The sequence below is a fragment of the Onthophagus taurus genome, chromosome 7 (genome assembly GCF_036711975.1).
Source record: "Onthophagus taurus isolate NC chromosome 7, IU_Otau_3.0, whole genome shotgun sequence".
Taxonomy (NCBI): domain Eukaryota; kingdom Metazoa; phylum Arthropoda; class Insecta; order Coleoptera; family Scarabaeidae; genus Onthophagus; species Onthophagus taurus.
The window spans coordinates 30,781,663-30,790,094 of record NC_091972.1 but is presented as its reverse complement, the minus strand read 5'-3'; the positions used below and the strand labels follow the sequence as shown (position 1 = coordinate 30,790,094).

Below are 8,432 nucleotides of genomic sequence, written 5' to 3'. Positions count from 1 at the left end.
AATTTGATATAATTTGACATCAATTTTATATAGTTCCTTAACGGACAGAGAGGTTAGGGAAATTAAACTCTTTTTACTGGTTTGCTTATGCTTTATTTTATATTAAAACATACAATTTAACTTTATAGTAAGCTTACAATTTGTTTTACAAGTTACAATTTGATTATTTTGTTACATCCAATTTACAAATAACGTAAAGTTATACTAATTAAATTCAATTGAACATTTATTTATTAATTTACGTTATTTTAATAATTTAAAAATTTGATTAAATTTTACTAATACATTCTCAAAGTGATTAATAATTTCAGTGCATTTTTGAGTTATTTATGAGTTATTAAGTCTAATAAAGTCTAAAAGAAACTCTATAAATCCATAGTCTAATAATATTTAAATGTATTTTTTCTTCATGATTGTCAATACCCAATTGTAGAAAACATAAACAGCCTTGTATTCCTTAAAAATGTCGCTCATTTTACTATTTGTAGGTTATAACTACAATTTACTTACTTTTGCCGCTGATGCATGAGACAATTCACCGAATAACGGTAATTTTAGAACTATTACCTTTTGGGTTAAGCACAACAAGTTTAAAATGTCTCTACGTGTTGAAATATCTGCATCATACCAATTCAGATCATAAATACCTTCCGCCACAGTGCCAGCCTATTAAGAAAATAATTTAGTGCTATTTTTTTATACAACTACTCCCTCATACCACTGTAGTACACTTTTGTCCAATTGTGTGTACTATAAATAACGATAAGAAGGCCAGTGCGATAAGGGAAAAACTTACAATATCCTTTTGCTTAAAATTTTACATCATTTAATTGATATACTAATATTAAATTCAAATTCGTACCAAAACAAATTCAGTTGTAGATATGGTTAAAGAAATAAAAAGAAGCATTTTTGTGGGTACTAGAAATGTAGTAAAGAAGTTTGCACAGACTTCATGCATTCTAAAATAATAATGCACTTAAATGAGGAACAATGTGAAATGGATTAATGAGACTTTACAATACCTGCACATATGTTGATGATACAAGACAATATTACGCAAAATATTAAAATTTCTTTTTCTATTTCTTGTCAAATTTATGTTATCAACCATCTGCTTCAGGTTTTCTGTCCGTAAAACCATATTTTCTTGCACATACCAAGCTAATAAAACTAGAAACAGCAAAACATTGAGTGTAAACTCCATAGTGTACATTTGAAATAAAATCATTAATGTTATTTCCCAATGCTCCAAATGAAATGGAAACCAATAATCCAGTATTAAACAGTGCTTAGTACTCTTAAAGTTTTTACATTTCTCATTCCACATAAAAATGTGCGATATAAGAAACGTAATAAGAAATCCTCCATGATAAATCACTTTTAATGAAATTTTCAAAATTTTGTCAGTAAATTTAGTTTTTGTTGGAATACCAAATTTATTAAAGTCACTCAATAAATTTATCACTTCGAATAAATGACGTCGATGACGATGAAGTAGAATGTTACAAATTATAAGTAATAATCCAGGCGAAACAAACTGCATACGAAATAAAAACAAGTCAAAATTCTTCTTGTAATCTGAAATAATTAAAACGGCAATAAATATATTTCTCTTCTATGCTATTACATTATTTAGATAATACCCACTTTGAATTTCCATTAGCAATGGATAAATCATCAACAATGCATTTATACTAATCAAAATTATCGGGCCGAATCCTCGAAGACCATGTGAAATGGGCCAACACTGATACTTTTGAAAATATACTTCTAAGAGATAGAAACCTACTACTTTCGACATTTTATACTGCTGAATTAAACTGAAAAATTTTATACATTATCTATTTTAGCCAATTAGAATCCTAAATATTTATCTAAAAACTCGAAACAAGTTTTATTACATTATTAAAATTCATTCTGTAAAATATTTTAATAAAAAAACGTTTGAATTTGAAATTTATGAGACTATTCTTTGCGGCTGTATCTAGAGTAGCTAAATAATTGTTTTAAAGATTTTGTAATTTTGCATTTAAAACATTATTATTAGACGTTTCATAAATTAACATCTATCATTTCTTTTAACAAATGACGTATTATCTAAAATAACAAAACTACTGAAATAATAAATTGTCTAGTTTTACAGCTCCTTCAAAAATGAGGATGGCGTTGACATGTATTTTAATTGTTCTTTACTGAATATCAGCGGTACTCAAAAATGGACATTAAATTATTTAAAAAATTAACATGCGATATCTATGTAATTATTAAGTTTTTTACAAAACATTATTAAGAAAATCTCTTCAGTTTTACCTCTAGTCTGCTCCGTATATCATAAATCACACTGTATATATATATTTTTTATTGTTTGTTTTTTGTTCCAGTTTTTTGTTTTCTTTTGTAATAGGACTGGGTGGTAGAACAAATACCACTTTTGTGGCAATTTGAACCCAGCACCTTTTTTCTGCCATACATTTATTTTGTTTTAATTCTGCTTTTTATTGATATAAATATGTATATATATTTTTTCTTGATAATAATGTATTGTATGGTTGAAAATAAAGGATTTATTATTATTATTATTTTGGAATCTTGACTAAAGAGGCCATTTTTTAAAATTACTTGCCAAGAGTGTTGTACCACTCTTTTTTTTTTAAATCATGTGTCAAACTTAATAGATATACATTTTTTCGCAAAACTAACGACATTTATTGATTGATTTGTGACTTCTATAGTAGCATGGTTAATGAGGATTAGGTACATTATTAAAAAAATGACACACAAAATACAAAAAAATCAGTATAGTGGCTGCAACTTTTTAGAGTATTCCAAAAAACCAAGATTTTTTGCAATTGATTAAGGCTGGTAATCAGTAACAATCATTTTAATTAAAGTTTGATCTATTTCAACATTTTCTGTTTTTTTTTATCTATAACAGCCAGTTTCATCTGTCTAGAGAGTCTGTCATAGATGGATTGACTATATTGATCTTGAACTTGAGACTGTGTTAATATGGATAAAAGCTGTTGATCTTTGGTTGATGTTGACTGTTCACCTCTTTCGTTGAATAACCCGCCCTTCTGTAGTATTCCTCCCTATTTTGCTGCCCATAACGACCCTTTCCTGCCTCACTCTCTCTACAGCACTCCCCTAAGATTTTACAATGCACCCCATTACCATCTAGTAACAATAAGTGAATAACGTTTGTTCAATACATAAATTTCAAATTAAAACGTTTTTTCATTCAAATATTCTACGATCACGTTACTGTTCATATATTATATAACAAGACGATCGAAAATACTTGATAATACGAGACGTATTGCCTGAAATTTAAGGCAATACGTCGAGATTCGAGTATTTTCGATTGTCGTGTTGTATATGGCTAGACTTGTAGCTAGACTATTTCATGAATAAAAAATATACATATTTTTAGAATTTTAATATTTTTTTTAATAAATTACATTGATTGTTATGGAAACATTCATGGATGTCACGAAATCAATGAAATGTCAAACAAGCGATAATACAAAGGTTCGTATTATCGTTCTCCATGGTTACGACCAAATAACCGCTGAAATACTCGCAATTGACGGAAAACCCCGAATTCTTATTGGCTGTTTACGTTATGAATGAAATAGTCAGCGGGAATCAATCTTTCCACCTTTTGCAAATGGTAGGGGTATAAACCATTACTTTTCAATGTACGCCGAACAAAGTTCTGGGAAACTTCGAGATGGTGAGAAATTTGATGAGTACTAGTACTTACATCTGCATCAACAATTTCTAGAACCTCTTCTTCTACATTCACTCCATATCTGTTTGGTCTACCGCCACCAAGACCGTTCTTAGGTTGTCTCTCTTTCCTGCTGGACTAACCGAAGAAAATTGTTTTCTGAAGGCATCTGGCGATTTGGAAATCGTTTCAAATACAGATCTCTTGCATGTGCAGCGTTTTCTCCAGCAGCTCCATAAGCAATAAGCACATCTACGTAATCCTCGTTATTGTAAAGTGCCATTGTACTCTTTGATTTGTAATAGTTCTAATTTTGACGTTAAATTACATTTCCGCTGCATGTCCGCTGCTAAGTAACCAAGTCAACTGGATTGGCAGCAATGAAAACGTGGTATCAGCGGTTCTCAACAAAAAAAACACCAGTTTTTGAGCGTTTTAACAAATTTTTAAATAGCCGTAACTGCTATATTACAACGATTTTATTATTTTTGTTAATTATACATTGTTTAAGTAACCCCGAAATATTCGCAGTTTGAATTTAAACGTAATGTATATTGTAAACAAATGCTCGGCCATTAATTCAACTATAACTTCATTCTACTTCAAATAAATATAAAAACATGGGGTAATGTCACCTTGAGTCGACCGCTTAAGGAAAAGTTCGAAATAACTTTTTGTGGACTATATAACTTTTTATGGTATGATATCTTTAATTTGTTATATGGCAGAAAGAAATTTCTATCTTGCTAAAAAAGTCAAATTGTAATCTTGAGTGGACAATATTCCAAAAATTTCAAAAAAGGTGGAAAGAGTAATAAAAAGATAAAGAATAGCAAAAGTCAGTATCAATATCATAATCATAGTTATAGTATCACAATGTTTGGATGTGAAGAACTTCTCTCACACCGTTCTACTTCGTCAATGACTTCAACTAATATATACGACGAATCATTATCGAGCAGGAGAAGAGTATGAGATTCTTTTGATGACTTATGAATAAAGTGCTTCATAAATTTAAAAAATTCAACCTGCATCATCCAACCAGATCGATCCATTGGCAAATCCAACCGCACCAAGAGTACCATCAATCATCATCCATGATACCTTGAGGTGTTCTAAATTTTTTAAACAAGAGAAAGGTGGCAATAATTTCCCGCTATCATTGACTGCCAAAGCCATGGTGCTCATCACGTTCAGCAGCTGTTACTTTTCCAACTCCTCTGGCTTCTTTCAATGAAAGACACGTTAAAACCAGTTTATCACAACTTATATCCATAAAAATGATAATTTAACATTAACAATGAAAAAACATTGGCGGCCCACTCAAGGTAAAAAACGCAATTTTGAGAGAGCCGTGTTGTTTTCCAACATCAGAATTATCACTTAGTAAATTTAGACGATGAATTTTAATGTTCCAACTAACAGAAAAAATATGTCTCACGTTTAAAAGCTCGGCATTTTTCTTTAAAAATCCATATTATCCGTTGTCAACAAATAATGAATAAATAATTCTATTGATATGTTAATACCAGACAGCAATAATGGCGAAAAAGATCCAAAAACTGACAATAATAATATCAATAGTAATAAAAATAATAATAGCGGAGTTGAGACGAAAACCAGTAAACAAAAAATTCCACCAATATTTTTACGTAACGCTACTAACCATAGGGAAATCATAAATAATATAAAAGCGCTAATAACTGAACCTTTTACTATCACATATAAAAATACCTACGTCAACTTAACTGATTTAAATGATTTTAGAACGTTAACAAAGAACTACAGAGAAAATAATTAAGAAATAAATAATTAAGAAATAATAAAAAAAAATATAATTAATAATTAAGAAATAATTAAAAACCTTAAAACTAAAGAGTACTATAGACACAAGTACAGAACTACCAAACAAACGTTCTATCTCGATCACTTCATTAGAATGAGATCACTAGTAAAAGAACAAATCGACGCTGCTTACAATTCCTTTTGGCAACGTGCCTCTGATAATTTAAAGCACGATCCTAGTGATTTCTGGAATTTCGTTCGACTAAAGCAAGGTACTAGCAGAATACCGTCGATCGTTAGAGATGATGTAGATGAATATACTATTCCGATTGATATAGTCAATGCTTTCGATTCCTATTTTTCATCTGTTTATTCTGACAATTCCAGGGATTTTACTGACGCAGTTCCCACGTTGCCAATGTTTAATATCCATCAGGTAACCGAGGAGGAGATAATTGCTGTAATGAGGGGTTTTAGCTCCAAACTCACAGCGGGTGAAGACTAAATACCTAGTTTTCTGGTACGTGATGTACGATTTGCGTTGGCTAAACCGTTGATGTACATTATTAATCGCTCTATAACTGCTTCGATTTTCCCTCAGAGATGGAAGTCAGCTAGAATCACGCCCGTATTTAAGAAAGGTGACAAGTCCTTGGTAACCAACTATAGACCAATTGCTATTCTATCTAATTTTGCAAAGGTATATGAGCAGATAATTTTTAATACAATTTATCGTCACACACAATCATATGTATCGCCTCACCAACATGGTTTTGTGCCTAAACGCTCGACAATAACTAATTTATGTTGTCTTACCCAGTACGTCGCAGAGGTAATGGATGTTGGTGGACAAGTCGACGTAGTTTATACCGATTTTGAGAAGGCCTTTGATCGCATTGATCACAGTATGTTGCTACAGAAATTGAGCTATTTTGGTATGTCTTCTAATTCATTAAATTTGATGAAATCGTACCTTGCTGATAGAGTATGTCGTGTTTTTTACAATGGATTTTATTCCGACGGCTACTCGCCTACATCTGGAGTTCCTCAAGGATCCAATCTGGGACCGCTGCTATTTGTTCTATATATAAACGATTTATTAGACTCGCTTACCTGTCCAGTGCTTGCTTATGCTGATGATTTGAAAATTTTTGTGGAGGTCAGATCATTGGATGACTCTAGGATGCTGCAGAACAACCTGGACATTATTCAGAAGTGGTGCAATTCAATGCCCTTTCTTTAAGTATCAGTAAATGTACTTATATATCATTTACAAAGAAGTTAAATAAAATCGACACAGTTTATATTGCGGCTTCCATACCTCTAACAAGGGTCTCTACGGTGAAGGATCTGGGAGTGCTGTTTGACTCAGAACTTTCTTTCTTGCCCTATATTGAGGAGATGTGCTCTCAGGCTTGGACAACTTTGGGTTTCATACTGAGGATCATGGGTCGATTTGCTGATTTTGGTACCCTGAAAACGCTATTTATGGCTCTGGTGATCTCTCGCCTCCAGTATGCCTCTGTAATATGGTACCCTATTTACACGTCACAACAACTAATGGTTGAGAAAGTCCAGCGTCGATTTCTCAAATTTTTGTCATATCGTATGGATGGTCAATATCCGCCTAAAGGAGTGAACTACTTAGATCTACTGCATCGCCACAAGCTTCCTTCTCTGCAGAATAGAAGAATGGTCCAAAGTGCCTCGTTCTTGCAAAAGTTGATGTGTGGTGAGATCGACTGTGCGTGGTTGTTGTCGCGAGTGAATATAGTGGTGCCGCGCATAAATTCTCGGTCCCATTTGTATTTTTATCCACCTTTATGCAGAACAAATGTCAAAAAAAGGGCGCCGATAACACATATGATCACGAACATGAACGATAGTTGTAGGCTAGAATAAACATTGCATTTTCTGTCTCTTTTCTTGCCTCTTTTGTTTGATTGTATTATTATTTAGGTATGTATTATATGCATTTTAATTTCACTTGTAATTATATTGATGTACAATTTGTAATAATTTGTATATTTTTTGTATTTTGCCCTTAATATGGTGCGCTGTTGGGCAATAAAGTTTATTATTATTATTAAAATAAAGTTAAATATCACACTTTTCAAGACCCGAACAATAGACCATTAGCAGTAGAATTAGAAACGTATCCATTTCCTTATCTGATGATGAAATAAAGGATGAATTAAAAATTAAAAAAACTACCTATCATAAAAGTAACCAGACTTATGAATAAAAATAAATACCCAGGGCATTGGGTATTATTTATAGTTATATATATGTGCGGTAGACTTACAGTCACTGAGAAATGAAAAGAAATTTTTATTATCAATGAAATAGCCAAAGCAATTGTTACTAGAGAACCTCGTAAAAGGTCAACTCACACTCTGCAATGTCATAACTTCCAGAGATATACACACACCAAAAACTATTGCGCTCTAAGACCAAGATGTGTCAAATGCGGCGAAGAACATTTATATAATGAATGTAAAAAAAAAAATCTTGAGATCCCCCAAAATGCGCATTACAGATCGAATTACAGAGGTTGTAAAACTCACAAAGTATTACAAGCTCAACTCCACCGGTATAATAATCGACGTCAACAAAACTTAAACATCTATAACGTGCACGAACGTAGCAATGAATACTCTCCTTATACTACCTATCCTTCTTACGCAGCAGCCACTGCCAAAGCGCAACTTCCCTCTTCCAATTCCTGCCACTTAAACTCCAAAGAAACAACTAGTCACAACATATTGAATAACCTTCCCGATCCCATCAACTTATCTGATATCATCCTGAATTTCATAAAAAAACTCATTACACCACAAATTAGTGAATTAAAGTCCTTTGTAACAATGAATTAATTCCCAATATTTTCAATGCCTGAATTAACCCGATC

The 8,432-nt window shown here is 32.0% G+C and overlaps 1 long non-coding RNA gene across 1 annotated transcript; it reads right to left on the bottom strand.

The window, feature by feature from the left end:
* Window positions 1–255: 255 nt before the first annotated feature.
* On the bottom strand, window positions 256–1,865 carry LOC111422069 (uncharacterized). The gene is made up of 6 exons (XR_011641162.1): window positions 1,651–1,865; window positions 1,026–1,581; window positions 863–962; window positions 719–808; window positions 511–666; window positions 256–456 (listed from the first exon to the last, which is right to left on the bottom strand). It is a non-coding gene; the product is annotated as an uncharacterized lncRNA (long non-coding RNA).
* Window positions 1,866–8,432: the final 6,567 nt, after the last annotated feature.